The sequence below is a fragment of the Ammospiza nelsoni genome, chromosome 13 (assembly GCF_027579445.1).
Source record: "Ammospiza nelsoni isolate bAmmNel1 chromosome 13, bAmmNel1.pri, whole genome shotgun sequence".
NCBI lineage: Eukaryota > Metazoa > Chordata > Aves > Passeriformes > Passerellidae > Ammospiza > Ammospiza nelsoni.
Genome location: NC_080645.1, coordinates 7,714,656 through 7,733,577, shown reverse-complemented (window position 1 = coordinate 7,733,577; position 18,922 = coordinate 7,714,656). Strand labels below are relative to the sequence as shown.

Sequence of the window (18,922 nt, the reverse complement as noted above, 5' to 3'; positions counted from 1 at the left end):
ATTTCCACTAACAGCAGATTTGGTTTTTATATATGCTTTACCTTTAGTATGTTTATTTAAACTATGTATGGACAAGGAAATATTCCATTAATTCCATACTGTGATGCTTTATTCACATCTTAGAAGCTTTTTTTTAATTCAAAGTAAAGGGTTTAATGTTTTGTTTGCTCTGATATTTGTTTTGTTTTCTTCTCTTTGCCTAGCTCTTCTTGCTTATCTTTTATAACTTTTCTTTAGCAGCTTTAATTTTCTTCTCTTGCTTCTTACTTTCTCCTTCTCTCTATCTTACAGGTATACACTAGCAGTAGAAGCCCCAGTTGGAAGATCATAGTTTTTAGGTCCTAGCAGAAAGTTCATCACAATGAGGGAAAAAAAAAAAAAAAAGGAAAAAGGTGAAGATTGCAATTTGCAGGACCTAGTGAAAACCCTGAGTGTGAAAAGTATTTAAGTATTTGCATTTGCTCTCTGACTTTCACTACTTTCACTGGGTCTCCTAACCTGCACTCTGAGGGCTTCCACTCTATTTTAAGCTTGCTGTATCACAGTTTTGTGCAAATGGCAATAAATGAAAGTAGCCACGCTGTTGTTGATGTGTTACAATGTCAGCAGATTTTGCGTGACTGTTTTGACGTACACATCTCATATATAGTTCTATTTATTTAAGTCTAATTGTATAAAAACAAACCCCCCCAAAAGCAACAGACAAAAACCCTTCAAATGTCCCCCCATTATTTTTAATACTGATATTAAACTACGATTGTAATAATTCTCTTTAGTAGTACTGAGATTAATGTGAAAATATTTATTCAGTGGAATTTTCTGAGTAGAGCTATCTTAATCAACAGTGCAAAATTCACTTTGCCCAAGCAATTAATTTTTTTGATGGGCATGTAAAATATGTGGGCTTTTTTTCAGTTTATACATCCTCCTCATGGTAAATAATGCCAAATAGATTTAGTATCTGGACAGACAAATTTTTCATTATCATTTGGAAGCCTGATTTAAAATATATTACTTTGAGAAATACAACATTGAGATTTTAACCAACCATATTGTGCTACAGCTTATTGTTCTGTTGCAGGGATAATGTATTAATGTTTATCGAGTTCTTTATGAATTTATATATGTTATATATACCCATAGTTTCCTTTGTGATCTTCTCTTTTATTAAGCTGGAAATTTATAATGGTGAATCTTAAAACTACTGGTCATTAGGTAGCATGTTGCAGTTTGGGAAATATTTTTTGTTTTGTTTTTAAGCTTAACGTTTTTTACTGTCCTTTCTGTATTTTCCCATGAGATTAAGGTCGTATTTTTTATGCATGTTGAAAAATATTCACTTATCAGTATGGGTGCAACTGTAAACAAGTGATAAAGTGACAACATTTACAACAGCAAAACTGACAGCATTTGCTTTAATTTTCTGCCATTTTTGTAATTATATCAATCAAGACCAAAACTAAAATGATATTTTAGCATGCTGTAAGAAATGAGGAATTCAGATCTTAAAAGACCATTACAATTAGCTTTGAAACATTCACCATTTTAACATAATTGTTTCATATAGCTTATACGTCTTCATTTACAGGCAAATATTCTGTTGATCTTTTATAAACAAAGTAGCACCCATCTGCTTCTTGAGACACTCCTGGCGCCTATTCATTGCAAAAATAATACATGTCCTAATGACTTCCACATATTTTGAAATCTCCCTTTTGAAATTGGTCTTGGCAGATTATTTGCAGGTACTTGAGTTGCATCTGTTTGCAATTTTGCAAATGCGGAAGACTTTAATGTTGAGCACTGCAAGAGGGCTATTTTAATCCTCAGATAACATAGGCTGTCATCAAAAGCCACATTTATCTTTTCGAAGGTGGGGCAAATGTTTAATGTTAAAAGACAGTAAAAGGTCAAGGTCATGGCTGAGGTCTGAATATTTTCCTTTCATAAAATTGTGTCTTTTGTCATTTACTTCTTGCATTTTTTTCATTTAAGTTTCAGCTTAGCTTCCCATTGCCAAGAGGATGTTTTGCTGATAAAAATGAAAGATCAGGAAGAGAGTAAATCTGAAATAATTGTGAACTTCGCTCTGTTGTACTTATTATTACCATGTGGTTAGCAGCTGACCAACTTAAGCCGTTTTTATTTACACTACAAAACTGAGCAGCATTGTCCTAGCAAAGTACAACTTTTATTTAATCACTAGCCTATGTTAAAATGGAGTTCAGGGTCTCCCTTCATCTCACAGAAGCAAGGAGGTAAGGTTGAAATGACATCCTTAATGTACCTCATTGGGCCTTGTTATTGCAGCACATATGGTACACTATGAAGGATTACCAATTGTTAAAGGACCCCTGCAAGAGTTGGGCACGGTGGGGGTGAGTTAAGGATGACATTTCAGCTTTAATTCCCCTCTTGTTTTTCCTATTACCTTTTTACTGTTAACATTTCTTCATTTATTTATCTTTCAGACTAAATTTTTGCCTCTTGGACATTAAAAGTCCTCCTCCTGCATGAAAAGGGGCTGGTGTTTTAACACAGAAGGAATTGGAGACCAAAAGCTTTTAGAAATGGTTATTTCAGGGCAGCCACTTTCTGTTCATGTTGTTGTGCAGTGAGAATAGCTGGAAACCCGAAAATGTGCCAAGGTTTTAAACACCATGAGATTTAGTGTGAAAAAGGACTGAGTGAATGTTTTGTGCAGTACACGTTATTTTCATGTTTCTTGATTAGGTCTTTGGTTAGAAGAGGAGCGTGTGCTTATCTGTGAACTTTCACTCAAGTGCCCCAAAGTTTCTGCACTTACCAAGTTTAACAAAATGACTTTGAAACAGTTGCTTAAGAAGGTTTCCTACTGAGCAGCAGCCACCCACCTCTAAGGTGGAACAATAAAGCTATTTTTACAGCCTGTAGCAGAAGAGGACAGGAATAAATACATCAACCAGATAAAATTGCTGTGGGAGCTGAGGTGGTGGGATGGTAGCGTTTAAGATAGCATTTGACCAGGGGTTACAACTTCAAAAGTGTCTCAGGGAACTACATGCCTGTGGCTTATATCTTCTGAAGTGTGTGGCCTTTTGGGGTTTGAGGTGCTTGAGCTACATTTTAGTGGGATTTAGGTGCCTGAATAAGGGTCAAGGGCTTGCATGGCTTTGGGCTTCTGGCCCCGCGTTCCATTTTCAAAAGCCCATTATACACATCCCTTAAAATGTATCCCAGGGTGGTAAATTTAATACAATCAAAGCTCTGTGCACTACTGTCAGATGTTTGTTATGGCCAACCAGAATTCTGCTTTTCAGAATTAAATGAAAATTCAGTTTATAGATGCCTGGTTTCTCTCTATTATCTTGGCACACTGATTCGGTGCTGTCTTGTAGGATGTAGTGCCACCTCCTCTATCAGCATGCTGTCTCCTCATTATCATTTAATTATTTATTGTTTCTATTGCAGAACACTTGGGCCTACTCAGGGAACAGCTGTCTGTGCTGGGGTGGAGCTGAGTATTTGGGGAATGAGTAAGTAGAAGTAGTTGCAGTAGCAGTCAGGATGGAGAAGTTAAAGAGTCTTCTGTTTAGAAAGAAGAGATTGTTTCTTTAACTAGGGCATGGGGAAAAGCAGAAGGTTTGGGAATTACTTGAAATATTTGAGACAGAGAATAAGGAGTGCCACTGAAGGAGGTAAGGAAATGGCATTGCACATGAACTGTGACAAAATGGGGAATGGCATCAGATTGAAAGGAAAGATACATAAAGTTCCACTTGATCCATTCAAGCTTAAATTGCCAACATAATTGGCAGAGGTGGTCCCAGGTGCGGACAGGTGTGCAAAGCTCAGGCGGGGACACTTGTAGGAGGTGGATGTGGGTGTCAGTGACATAAACTTGGAAGAAGGCACATGGGCAAAAAAGAGATGCCCCAGTAAGAAAGCAGGGATGGAGAGGGGGTAAAACATCACAGTGTAGGTCTCCACAGAAAACTGGAGATGGGTAGGTGTGTTGTAGCAAATGAGATAAGGAACGACTTAGCAACAAGAATGGTAAAAATATAGATTCTTGGAGCAATTAAGTGATCTTGGCTGCTCTCCTGCTGAGGCACTGGCATGGATGCATTTGTTAGATCTGGTGGGACAGCAGCACAAAGTGGTTATCTATTTGGGAGCAATTGTCATATTATTGTTCATATGCTCTGAAAAATGTATTTAGCGGTTGCTGCAGCCAATTTTCAAATGCTAACTTAGCCATTATCCTCACTTTTTATGCCTCAAAATATGAGTCCACATTATGGATTTGTGCTTTGAAAACCAGCAACTTATCACTACATTTTTATGGACTTCTACAACCCAATGTGTGTTGATAGTCTTCTTAGATTTTTTTTTTAATATCAAAATTGTCTTATCCTTATGGGGCCTATAATCTTTTCTCTAATCAATTTCCTCTTGTTTTCTCAGCCAAAAGAATCTGTATAATCCTTTTTTTTTTTGGGAGGATATGCAAGAGAGGTTAGCTGAAGTTACTGGTCCTTACCAGTGCTCTTTAACCAGGTTTGTGCTGCCTGCTCTGCTCAGCCCTTCCTGTGGGCAGGAAGACATTGCCTGCTCTGCAGTCTCTCAGACACACTCTTTGGTGGACACTTGGAATAGGGTGATGCTGTCCTGGAAATTTCTGAGGCCATGTGAATGCACAGGAGAGACAGGGTCATGTAATGAGCTTCACTTCCTTTTTGCTCTTGTGCAAACTGAGTCTCTCTAACCATTCTGCTTAACAAACAAATCCTGTTCTCTTGCTTCCCAATTTTTATTGTCTTTGGAGGCATATTGATGTTCACCTGCCCAGATATCTTTACAGCTACTAATGAAAAAATACCTACATTAACAACATAGACACAAGTGCACCTTGGGATGAATGTATTATTTATAAAGACTTACCATCACACCCCTCACAGTTACATTTTATGCTGCTTGTGGGTGTACTCCTGTGTCTTGTTGGCAATGCAATTAGTTGCACTGTGGGAGATTCCCAGGTTCAAAGCCAGGCATGTAAAATCTATTTCACCCCTTTTTAATATGTGGGTCTTTTTGTAAACGAAAAGAAAAAACCCAAAATCGTGGCACCCCTTCACAAACAAAGCAGAATAACACTATTTGTGAAAATCCTTACAAAGTCAGATCCAGCCTCTGCTGCTGCTTTTTACACATTACAGCTCAGCATAGTTGTACTAGACCAGTACTGCTCTGCAGGTGGAAGTGTGAGGGCCATTGAACACTTTAAGTTTTTCCAGTGGATCACAATTACAGAAACATCTGTGCTAAATAACTTTGTGCAGATGCACTGTGAAAATTCAGTGTTCAATAGCCCTCAACATTTCTAATTTCTTACTTGTGGTGGTGTAGTTTAGAAGTTGCACATTGGGTTGCAGTATGAAGCATATTGGAAACATTTGTGAAGGGCCTTTGCAGAATGCTTATGCTGCAGTGAAAGTGCTCCCAAGCGCTTTTGTTTCTTTATTTAGACTTATTCCATTTGAAAATGGACAAAATGCATGCTAAGGATGCTGTTGATATAATGCTGCGTGAGAGAGTGCAGAGGGCTGGGATGGTTGGTTTGAAAAAATACTAAAATCAAAATTCTTTTGTTAAACTGGGTACAGAAGGGAAACTTGGAAAAGCTGAGTTTTAACTATTGAGTGCTACAATGAGGTCATACCATTTGAAGAAGTTGGATGCATATGTTTCCTCAGGAAACATATTCCCTGCCTCTGTTCTCTTTCCTCTAGGTGCTCTATATTAGAGCAGCAGAAACCAACTGAAATATTGAGGAGCTCAGGGGCAGTTCTGTGAGTGCCTTGGATGATTCCAAGCTTAACTTCCATAAAACAACTAGAAGGTCTAAATGCAGGTCGTGTTTTGGTGCTCATTTTAAGGGGTTGGTTTAATCTTTAACATGATCCATGGAAATGCTTCAAACAGGTCTGGATTCCAGCTTCAGTGGTGTCTGCAACACAGGAATGATTTGTTGGAATATTTTTCCATGAGATACCCACTGAGGGATTTTCAGTACTTTTCTCCTTCATCAGGACATCGATGAAATTGTCTGGACTGGAGTTAACTATGTATTTCCAATTTGAGCCTGGTCTGTTGGGATAGGCAGCAAAAGGGACAAGTTGTGCTACTAGTGTGATATTTATCCTCTGTTCCTCATAGGCTGAGCTTATCCCATATCATGGCAGTCAGCCCAGCTCAGCAAAAGCCATTTCCACTTCATTTCTCAATGTCTGATTTTGCTTCCATTGAAGTTAATGGCAAAACTCCCACTGTCTTCAAGTGCAGAGGGATCAGATATTCAGAGAGGTTGGCTACACTTTTTGTGCTTTCATCTACTTGGAAGTCAAATTTTGCACTTAACTTCTTTTGATCTCTCTAGAAAACTCAAGCTCTACTTATTTTCCCCCAACTATTTCTGCAGCTTGATGTTACACATTTCTGTGATTTTACTGGTTAGATGGAACTTGTTATTTCTATTTTATGTATTGTTTCATAGAGTAATTTCACTTTAATGAAAGCATAGAAATCTGTTTCCCTGTGATCAGATGTTGTTGCTGTACTTTAAATCACTGCAACCTTTCTGTGGACTTAGGCCCTTGTTAACGAAGGTCATGACTGGCCATACATAATTATTTGTGTTAATGAAATACTTGGCTGCATTTATGGTCCATTCAGAAACAAGTATGAGTCTGATAGAGACAAATATGTTTTTCAGTGTGGATTTACATACATTTATGGATTAGAATCAGGCATTCCTCCTTTTATAGTCAGTGTAAGTTTAACTAGGTTAAAAGGTTTTCCTGAATATTCATCCAGACATTTCTTTTGAAATAAGCTTCTGGTTTAAGTTTTGCACAAATTAAAAAGTACATAAAAACTGGAGGAGGAGAGGAGAAGGGAGTTGAAAAGAAATGAAAAACTAAGTATATTTAAGTTTTAGGGCTTACAAACTCCCAAATTTCAGAGCTTTGTGAAATTAAAAGGTTAGCTATGAATAACCACAATCAAACCTTTTCTTTTGTCCATATTTAATTCAAATGAGATTGCTCCATATTGACTTCTAATGCTAAAAGGCCACCCATCATGGAATCCCTGCAGCCAATGAAGCAAGCAAGTGAATGCTTTCTTAAATGATGCTAATCAGTCCAGAGAGGCCTGCCCTCTATCCCCATCAGTATTCTGTAATTCAGATGTGCTGATAACCTGAAATTGAATGTGTCAGTATGCAGACATGTGAAGAAAAAAGGAAACTAAAAGGCAAAAGAGGCAGCTATAGAGACAATGCCTGTTTGATTTTTTTTTTTTTTCTTTTAAGGGAAGAATAAAAGGAATAGTTAGTAGTTGTTCTTCAATGCTTACTGAGTGCTATACAGAAGCATACAGAAAATTCATAAAGAGGCTAGACAGCCAATTTCCAGATGGAGAAAAAATGAAAAAAAATAAGTAAACAACACAAACAAAAAAAAATCACCAGCTCAACAAACCCTAGATGACAAAACAAAATACATTTTAGAAAGAGAATACCAACTGGTATTACTAAAGTGTTTCTGTGTACCTAAAGATGTTCCAGTCTAAATGCTTGAAAACAGGGCTCTCTCACCCTTGCCGTATCCAGCAGAAGTCAGTTGCTACATCTTTTCTGCATCTTGATTTTTCCCAAAATTTAGATTTCAGCTGTTTTATATCACATCTGGTTTAAATTTTGAACAGACACTTTCATGTCAGATGCAGATTTTCTTCCAAAAAATTATCATACATTTGCTGTTGTATTAGATAGTGTTGTATCAAAAAATAGATCAATTTATTTATTTTTTTGATACTTCCTTCAAGATAATAATTATTGAGCTTTCTGAAATAATTTTTGCAGAAACTTTGGTCTCCTTCAAGCCTGTTGTGCATGTGTAAGGGGAGGCACACATCTGAAGGCAGAACTGGGTCCTTTGTTCTTCAAATGTTCTGCTGCTTCTCATAATGTATGTTGAAGATGTTGCTTCAATTTGGATTTGACCCTTTGGGCTCATACTCAAGTTCTGCCTCATATTTTGCAAAAAGGAGCATTGGAATATATGCTCTTATTGCATAGAAATGTATGATGTAAAAACTCTGTCATATATGTTTTTCATTATGTTAGCAGTGGAAGATCTTTTCTCCTCTGACAGCTCCTAGCACAAATTTATCAGAGAGAGGAATAATACTGGTGGGTAGTGCAGAGTTGAAATCTGGGGCATTGAGAGAAGATGTGTTAACTAAATTATACTGAGACAGTTTGCTTATGGGAGTTGTGGTGGGTGGTGCTGTAGAAAGCCCTGTAGCTTTTCTTGTCAATGGGTTGCAATGGAGACAATGCCAGTGTCTCATTAATAAGGGGAACTGGGGGCATCAGGAAGAGGGACAGCGGGCCCCAGTTTGGTGAGTGGGTCAGCTGGCAAACCTGGGCAATGAGCATGGTCTCTTGAACCCAGCGCAACCTACCAGGGGTGCTGTCAGCCCCTGGTGCTGTTCCCAAGCCCTGGGTGTGCTGTTGGAGGTGCATTGGAGCTGTGTGTGCAGCAGCTGTGCTGGGCCTGGGGGATGCTCGGTGGCCCTGGGCTCACCTGGCCTGCAGGTGAACAAGTGTGAGGCTGCTGGTGACTGTGGTGGCCATGACTCAAAACTTAGCATTGGGGAAACTGATGAAGAAGGAACAGTTTCCATCTTGAATGCTGTATTTGTCACTCTGGCTGCAGTTATGGGGCACCTGCAGACCTTTTTGTAGCTATAACTGTTTGAGGCTGCTATGGAACAATCTGTTGGGAAAGATGATTTTTTCCCAATTCCAGTTAAAGATCAGTGTACTTTTCGGGTCTGATTGAAAGTGTTTTAAAGGTTTTGGTAACTGCTTTAGCTCCAGAGGACGCTGGTGTGCAGTTTTGTGCTCTCAGTGCACCCTCCAGGTCTGGAGCAGGAGTGGATGGAGGCTCTCAGGGCTGCCCAGCTCTGCTCCCAAAACTGAGCAGTGAATGGGGCACCAGATTCCTCACAGCTGGTGGCAGGTTCACGTTGACTTGCATGTGGATGACCTAATGCTGCCACCATTAGCCTGATTTTCAGTGTGCTGAGGACTGCAGCTTCTGTTAATCAGTGGGATCTAAGTGTAATTAGTGTTTACTGAGGGACCACTCAGATGCCCTGCTGCCATGGCTTTCCAAGTCTGTTGATGGAATGGAAAGAGACCAAGAACCAAACCCTGTTCTCTGGTCCCCTGTCTGTCACCAGGAGATTAGAGGCTAGCCTGAACAGGATGGAAATGACATCCTGAATTTTAATTATTTATCTATGCACTTTTTTATATCTTCTCATTGCTTGGATATTTCATCTTATCTTAAAAATATTTATTTGAAATTGTCAGTGATCAAAGGCTGGGAAACAAAACTGAGCTGGATGTGATTTTTTTTTTTTTTCTTTTGGAGGAAATTGGAGTGTCAGGATAATTCTAGTGTATGCAAACTTTACAAGATGAAGCCTATCCAAATGCTACATCCTTAAGCATTATAGTAGGAGATTAAAACTAACATACATATATATGATCAATTTTACCTACCATGAAAATTCAAAGATAACTGGTATATTTTGTTTTTAATTCAAATTAAGTGATTTTTACTTGATCATTTTATATACACACATGCATGCACTCCCTCACAAGCACACGTCTGTGTACTGAATTGATAAAGAAAGAACTCTGGTTAAATAATCCACTTTTGTCTGACAACGGAATCAGTTATAGAGGTGCAAATATGCAGAAAGCTATTTGGAAATGCATCCTCGTAGTTGTCAGGTTTTATTATGCAGGAAGGTGTCATGTTTGTTACGAAGCTGAGTGCAGATGGCAGAGTGGAAGAAATGGATCACTAATTTTAACAATGATTAATGAACAGAGATAGAAAATGAATTACATTGGACTATCGGAGGCTAGAAATATTTTTGAGAAAATTTTGACTCATCTGCTGTGCTGTTCTCTGTAAATTATTTTCTGAAATTCTATATGTTGTCAACAGTTGACTGCATTTTCCATTACTGTCTATTTCTGTTCTTAAGTACTTTTGTGTTATTAGAGATACATAATTTAAAAATACCAATACATTCCTGATTACTTAGAGAAAGTACATGGTAACAGTATGAATGTTCCAAAGGCTCTGGCCACAAATGTCCTGTTCTATAATACTTTCTAATTCTTCACCCTTTTATTGCTACGTTAGAAATATTTAGCAACATTTTATCCTCTTATTAATAAGAGGAGGTGGCTGGGATGAGGAATCCTTCTGTGTTCTTTATAAAACTAAGGGGAAAATGTAGACGCAAAGTTAACAATAAAACCCAGCCAAGTGGGTTAACGTGGTTTTAAGCTTAGAGTGCTGATTCCACCATTTGTGATTTCACAGTCTAACTGGGAAAAACATACACACAGCTGCTTTTTAAATTGCTACCACCCACGTGCTCCCCTCCTTCTCTCCCAACTCTGCTGGTGCAAATGTGCTCCCCGCGCTTCCCCACGCGCTCAGGGCCAGTCTCGCACATCCCCGGCTGCAGGGGGAGAACGGAAGTTGCCTCTAAGTTATAATTTGTTGTTTATCCTTGTTTTACAACCTGCTGAGATGTGCAGCCTCCCCAGCTAAGTAGAGCCTCTTGCTGTTGGGATTCGAGGGCTGTGTGGGGTTTGTCCGTCCTCAAAGGAGGATTAGTTCTGCTTGGAAAGAGCTGTGTCCTCACCCACTCTTCCTTCCAGTGTTAAAATATATATTAAAGAAAAGAGAAAGGCAGCGACTGAAACAGAATTAAATGTCAATTAGGGAGAGGTTCAGAAGTTGAGGTAAAGTAGGGTCAGAGGCTGGCTGGGTCTCCAGCAGTGCTGTGAGGTGTTTGCAGGGGGAAGGAAGAAGGGAAAAGGGTCTGACAGGTGAGATGCTCATGCCCATGTTGCTGCTGTCTGGGAGACATGCAGGTGAACTGTGTTAGAAGCCAGGGTATTCAGCAAAACAGTGCCTTGGTGTTTTTGGAAAGCTCCCAGGCATGTGTACATAAAATCCCAGGATTTCACATCCTGGATGCCTTTTCATGGCATTGTGCTGAATCTCTCCTCTGGTCTCCAGGGCTGGACAGTCTCCTGTGGTCTAGTTGTAGGTACTGGAAGGTAGATGGTTGTGTTTTTGCTGTGTCTCTAGGGTGTTTGCTGTGTTGTTTTGGTGATCATCATGCTGGTAAGCTTTGGCAATTCATTGCATGATGGTTAATTGCATTGCAACTACCTGATATCACACCAAAGCACAGCTTAGACCTCTGTAACAGGTTTTGTTCCAGGCAGGAAAGTGCCCCTCTTTATATTTCACCTGGATTTGACCTGTCACTTCTCATTAACCATGTGTGGTAGGTGACTATGCTTCAGTCCATGGCTGACACCTCCTCCTGTTGGATGCTTTATGTCAACATGGCTGTCTGTACTTTCTGCTGTTTGAGGACCTGATCCTTTTACTTGTGTGAAGAGCTCACTCAAGAAATCTCATTGATTTCAAGAAGACTGTTTGTGTGCAAAAAAAGTGCTTGGCAGGATTCAGTCTCAGGCAAGCAGCTTCATTGCTGCTTGTATGCTGGAAGTATCCTCTTCTCTGAATGCAAAATGATAACCTAAAGATTGCTTGCTGTTGTGTAAAACAAAACAATAACTTCTGGGGTAGGTGTAAAATTATTCAATAAATCTGTACACTTTCCACATAAATGATCTCTTTTCTGCAACATCAGGCTCTGGTAGGAGACACATGTTCCCAATGAGATGTTGGGCCAGCAAGGAAATGGCAATTCCATGTCCATTGCCTCTCACAGGCATCAGGCTCAATCCTGCTGCTGCTAAGTGTGTGGCACTTGTGATTTTTAGCCTTAGGAGCTGCAGGAGATGTGTGGTTTGAAAACTTCAGACTCAAGTTTCCAGAAGCTTTAGTCATAAGTACAGGTGTATATCATACTCATGAACGATTAGCTCTATCTAAATTGTGCTTACACTTGCAGAAACACCTGAAAAATACACTGCTCTTCAAAATACATCAGGGGACATTTCCCTATAGCATTTTGAGTCGTGGAATACATAAAGTTACCTGGAGTAATTTGAACTTTTATCATTGGTTTCTACCTGTGCTCAAGATTTGTGACTTCTTCCATATTCTGTTTAAAGATGTGCCCTAATCTTGCTTGAAAGTATTGGGGGAAATTTAAAGTGACTTTATGAATGGCTCTAACTCTAGATTTTGCATGTAATTATGGTCCTGATGGGAACATACTTTAGAAAAACAACTACTGGAACAATACAAGTCCTGCTCAGGTTACATAGCATATGCTAAACACTGTGAAAACATACCCTGTGCTTTAGTGAACAAGGTAGAAATGCTCCAGGGAGCCAATTTAGAATGTGACTTAAGGCATGTGTGGCTTTCTGTCTGCGCTTCTTTTGGCAAACTGGTGACACAGCAATGGTGGCTGGGAATCCCTGGCAAGTCCCTGAGATTGCTGTGCCCAGACCCTCCTGAGGATGGGCAGTTTTCAGCCTTGGACCTTGCCTTAGTTTTAGAAAATTATTTTGCTCTCCTGCTTCTTTGTGTCTTTGCATGGCAGAGCAGAGTGTGGGATGTGGAACTTGGATAGAGGGACAAGGGAAATAATGAGGCTTTGACAAGCCACTGCTTTCCCTACAGTGATACTATTTTCCACCTTGCTAATAAACAGTTAAAATGTCTTCTTTTTTTTTGTGTGTGTGTGTATAGGATCAATATATATGCAGTGAAGTGGCTGTGATCAATGTGCTGATTTAGATTTTCAAAATTTCCTGTTTGATACTATAGTTCTACTTGAATATGTTACTATATATATAGATAAAGACATGGTTTTGTACTTATTGAGACATGTTATTTAACTGAATGTTGATAACATTGCAGACATGAGGATATGGGTGTGAATAAAAATCCCCTGTGGTATTTCTTAGACCTCAAGTGGCTCATCTTAATTTCTTATGGCATCTTATTAGTTGAAGCTAATGCAAGTAACCTTAAATAAATTTCGCTTCACTGTTATATAAAAAGCAGGAAGCACAATGAAATAAAGTGTTTTTAAAGCATTAGTTTTCTTGGTGTGACAGCTTATGTGCATAAAAAATTGAAAAATATTTGTGAGACCGACACCTTGGTTATCACCATTATCTTTGACTTAACTTGAAATACTGGGGAAGAAGAGTTGGGTTTGCACTGACATTGATATTTTCCACTTGAGTGCTTCTGTCCTTATGTTCTTCAGGGAATATGCAATACTCTATTTTAGAACATTTAATACATTTATGTAATGTATATACACGCAAACCAAGGTGTATGTATAGCTGTTTCAAGTACAAAATATTGATACTAACATGAGCTATACCATGATCTAGAGGATATCTAGGAGGCCTGTCATACTTCTATTACTTCAGGTAAATAACTGATTGACCTTTGTGGTGTGCTGATACTTCACTAATCAGAACCTGAAATCTGTATAACAACACTTCATTTACTTGATAGACAAAAGAACAATTGCACTTGAAGTAATGTGATTTCTAAATAGACACTGCCTGTCAAAAATAAATGCATTAGAAGTAAAATGTAGCTCAAGGAGACAATTAGCAAACAGAGGTGACACTGTAAACAGGTGCACCCATTATTCCCAAAGCTTGTGGCAATATATTCACATCTTTTAGACTGATGGAAGATCATGTGACAGTTTGGTGAATTATCTATCTGTATCATCTGACTGATGAAGCCTGCTGCAGTTGCAGATCATTTAAAAATGCATCTCACAAATTACATGGTAGCTGGGAAAAAATGCAGGTTTTTCTGAACAATGCTTTTCTAAAGCTATGTGCTGGAATACCTAATTTTTCTTTGAAAGGATGTAGACCATTTCATTATGCTATGTATACAGTCAGTTAAGGTTGTGCAAATTCATTACAATGTTTGTTAATCTATAAAACATTTTCTATTCCAGTTTTAGTGACATTGAATATTTTTTTATGTGCTATTTCTGAAACATTTTTTCCTATGAGCTGAAAGGGAATAACACATTTTTATATAGACTTCTTAAATCGCTACTTATCAAGGAAGATTTGAGATGAGAACATTTGACCTACATCTTTTTGCGGGTTATTGGATTTTTTTTCTACATAGAGAATGTAAAACAAACAAGAAAGAATCTATAAACAAACTCCCTCTTTCTTTCTCTACTAGACTGTGATGAGAGCAGTAACACTCATGAAATGTCCTCGTATGTGATTTGGTGAAAACTGCCTCAGATGGTGTTTTGTAATTTGATGCACTAACTAGATAGTTAGGAATGAAAAATGCATTTTCCTAAGGTATCATTTCATAAGTATTTTATATTTTCTTCTCTTTAAAGCTGTGAATTGATGATTTTTTTTCTAGAAGTAGAATTGAGTTGTGTATGAGTGGATAGTTGTTGCTCCTGGTGGCAATTTGGCTCCAACACCTTAACAACTCTTCTACACTCCAGCACTCCCTTAACACCTGACCAGGTTATTGTATGGGGGGTTTTTTTCTTGTTTGTTTTTTTTTTTATTTTTTAATTGCTACAAATTTTGTTTATGTTATCATTTGGGGCACTCCCATGGAACTACATACGCAATGAAATTGCCTTTTGTCATTTGGCACATATCTATTCCCAAAAGAGGTGCTTCTGAGATGCCCCAGAATTGGAGATTTTGATTTTCCCCTTACTGTTCCATACCAAAATCCTGCAGGTGACACCCTTAAATGAACACAAGTGAAAAAATAGTTCAAATCTTTTCAGCAGTTAAAAGGGCTTAGGCCTGCAAACCCTTTAACTTTTGTTATTAATTGCACATAAAAGCCATAGAAGTGCAGAGGCAAACCATGAAACAGTCCTGAGGATCTGAGGAAGAATCTAAGGTTGTTCATTTTGAGGGTTTTCTATTAAGTGGCTGAGGAACTGGCCCCCTGAATGTTTTGAGGCTGGATTGCTGCTGTAGGCTGGTCCTGCCCTGAATCTTTGTGTACATGTTGGAAAAAATGCTCTACTGTTTGTAAGTGGTACATGCTCTACTGTTTGTCAGTGGTTTTCAGATACCAGCCCTCATGAAATAATGCTTTTATCAGGAATAAATTAATTGTTGTGGAGGCTTTTGGGGCAGTTGTTTTGCTGGGGGGCTGCTCTCAGTAGCCCCTCTTAGGCTTGACCCAAAGGGCTTGTCCTGCAGGTTGGGGGAGGATTAAGGGGAGGGATGAAGGACAGGTGAGGTGGGCCTGCACTGCCCAAACACAGCTGTTGTATTCCTTTGCAACATCTGGACAGCAGAAGAAAATAACTGTGGCTATTTCAGTGTTGATATGGCAGTGTTTATTGCAGACCTGCAAGGGCCATACTTTTGCTTTTTTACTTGTGTTTTACTTTTTACTGCTTGCTCTGACATCTTTGGGCTGTGTCTACAGACTAAGCAGGTAGGTGCAGATCACTTCAGAGGAGTTGTGTCTGCTTAAACACAAGTAAATTTGGATTGTGGTTGGTCTTGACTGGCAGATCTCTGGCAAAATTGTTGACTTGGAACATGCCAGTTTTGACTGCTTTTATTCAGGAATGGATGGATTTGGACAGAATTTCCTGAAATGCAGTGAGGGGGCAGGACCTATGCTCTCTGAGGAGCTGTTCAGGCATGGCTGAAGCCCTCATCTGCCTTTTTGGCATATAGAGGTGTTTTTTCCTGGCCAGTGAGTGCTGTTCCTGAAGAGGAGCAGCTCCAGGGACAGTGGCGGAGGCTGCAGGCTGTGTGCAGTTGAGGAGTGAGCCCTGCTAGCCCAGAGCCTCAGCCTTGCTGTGCTCCTGCTGCCCTGTGGGTGCAGAGGCAAAGGAGAGTGATGGGGGGTGTCCTGCTGGTTTACTCAACTTTCATTTTCAGGGAATGTGATTGCGATCTCTCTGAAATGGATTGTGATCTCTCTGAAATGTAGAGGGTGGGTGAAAAAAAAAAAAAAATCTCAAACTTTTTGCAGGACAGGAAAATATTTCCCACCCAGCTCTTAAAGGCTTACCCAGAGAAATTTTCTTTTGCTTATATTTTTCTTTAATGAGTCAAGCCCCTAAAAATGTATTATTTCATATTCAAAGTGACATTTTAACATATATTTGCCTGACAACATGACACACATATTGGTTTTAATGAGGGCCTCATTATAAAAAAAAATGCATCTACTGAATAAAATACAAAATATTTTCACCTAAATGTTGCGTAAATTATTCAGAAACAGAGTTCCTTTGACAGGGATGTGTGAGGAGCTGGGGCTGCCATTGTCTGTGGTACTCCTGATCTCTGGGTGGCTGCAGGACTCCCACCCACTCCATTTGCTGGCACAGCATCTTCCCCAGAGCTGGCCAGGGAAGAGCTCAGGGCCCTGAGTGCCCCAAGGTCTGGGACATGGACAGGGGCACAGAGTGACCTTGCCCTGCTCCTGCATGTCCCCAGGACTGGGAACTCTGGCAGGGAGGAGGAATGGTGACAGCAGAGGTGGTTCCTCTATTGGGGGGTCCATGAGGGACCTCAGCAGGTAGCTCAGAATTCCCAAATCTGCAGCACAGAACAAGCCTGCTGCACACTTGCTTCCCAGTCCAGGCAAAACTGAATGCATTCTCTAGCAGTTATTATTAAATATTTCAGACATCAGTATCCTCACTTAGCCATCCCTGACATCCCATCCTGTGCACTCTGATACCATCCCTGCAGCAGCTGCTGGCTTTAGTGGGTGCAGCTTGGGATCCTGCCTTAGTTCTAGCTTGTGCTCTCTCTTTTTTTTCTTTTCCCCTCCCTCCTCTTAATTTTTGCCTGGAAAAAGCCCCAAACCACATGCACATATAGCACAGAGTTAAATCTGGGTTTTCTTGGCAAGGGTTAATAATCAATGTAGATCTTAACAAAGGAGATGCTGCCTTATTATACTGTGAAACTTTTTTTTCTTAACTGTCAGTGAAGCAGTACTAATTATTACTCCAGTGTAAATGAGGTCATTTCCTATTAAGAGAACAAAATGCTTAGCCTTGCCTTGCCAATTCATACCATCTATTTTTCACACATACCCAGCTTCTTAGATTTTTTTTCAAATTTTGATAAAATCCATTCATTTGTATTAGAAAAGTGTAAACCATTGCAATAATAGTTGCCCATTATTATCCAGATGAGCTTTTGTAATGTGTGGGTTGTTTGAATACCATGTGTTAGCTATGGAACAATTAGCCAGCTGAATGGTTCTTTAAAACAATCAGATACTTTTATCTCCCTGAAAAAATACATTCCTTGGAAGTGTACTGTTTAACTGTAAATTCTGAGGAACATTAAACTCTCATTGCAAGTAGTACTTTAGGATATATGTTGATCAAGGACAAAAAGACATCGAAATATCTTGTCTTCGTGTTTTCATTTTTTTATGCAAGCAAAAAGATTTAAGGAATATTGTAGCAAACAAAGGGTAATTGTTTTAGCCCAGATGTTGCTTTTGCACAACAAGCAGGTTACAATGTTCCCACAGAGCTGATGAGCCCAATCAGTGAAATGATTAAAAATTGATTTTGTCCCTGTAATTACAGTATGTAAACTACTTAGCTTGGATTGCAAAGGAAGTGATTTTCTAATTACGTATATACTCTGGTGTCTAATGATTGGTTTTTTGAAGTAATGAAGAGAGAGCCCTAACGACTCCTTGGTGCTCTGTTGTTTAAGAAAGACCATCTTTAGAGTAAGCAGCAACAGACAAAGAGTTTAAATTGAATTTTCAACACTGTTAATGTGCACATGGATTTGTTTATTAAAGAGACAGTAGCATAATTTGATTGGTTGAGAACATCATGGCTTTTTTATTATGTAATATATTAAGATGCATGTGTCATGGTATAGGCACGGAGGTGATGGAAACATTTCTTTGTACTACTTTAAATTCATAATGCTTTCTTACAACTCAATCAGATTGCCACAAATGTCTGTTCATCCTGTGCATCCAGAACACCAACAGGAACTGAGCACAGGTATCCAATTTTCCTCTGAGCTAAGTTAGTTTTCTTAGAGGTGGAAAGTAAGTTGGCCCTTTTGAAGCACATGCATTGGAACTGAGTGGGCAGTTGTCTGAGCTGGCTTTTTACACCCCAAACAACTCCTTCCAAGAGAAGAAGCCCAAGTACAGACAAGCCAGTGCCTGGGTGTTTGTGGGCAGTGTCAGCACAGATCAGGGCAGGGATTTGGGGTGTGGGTGCTGCTCTGCAGCCACAGAGTGGGCCAAGGGTGCCAGCTGGACTGGGGTGTATTCCAGGGGAGGTCTGTGCCAGGCCCTGGGCCACCCCAGGTGGCAGACACTGTCCCTGGGCTCTGGCACTTGCAGCAGCTACTGGAGCCCCCCTTGCTCTGCAGAACTGGGGCAGGAGGGCAGCAGCTGCTCTCACAGGGGCTGATGCCCTGGGATGCCCCTGGTCCCTCCTCCTGTGTCTCTGGGGACCCCACTATGGCAGTGGGCAGAGTTCTGCCCCCAGGGTGTCACTGCTGGAGGACAGCACAACTGCAGCCCTGTGGAGCTCCTGCTGGCTCCAGTGAAATGTTCCTGCATCTTCCCAGGGCACGAGGTGGCCCTGAGGCTGCATCCACCCCTTTCCCAAGCCACAGTGGCAGGTGGAGAGGCACAGCACTGGTACAGGGGTCACTAGCAGTGATGCTGGACTGGTCTGCAGCAGGGCCTGATCCAGCCACCACCAGGTTAAATGATGTCACTGACTTTTGGGGCTTTGGATGAGGCCTGAGCATGAAGGGCAGGAGCAGCACCATGCTGAAGTG

General features: G+C 40.0%; 1 protein-coding gene across 1 annotated transcript in view; it reads left to right on the top strand.

Moving 5' to 3' along the window:
* The window catches only part of ZNF536 (zinc finger protein 536), a 331,239-nt gene that overhangs the window by 21,468 nt on the left and 290,849 nt on the right, over window positions 1–18,922 (top strand). The gene's annotated exons all lie outside the window — the stretch shown is intronic.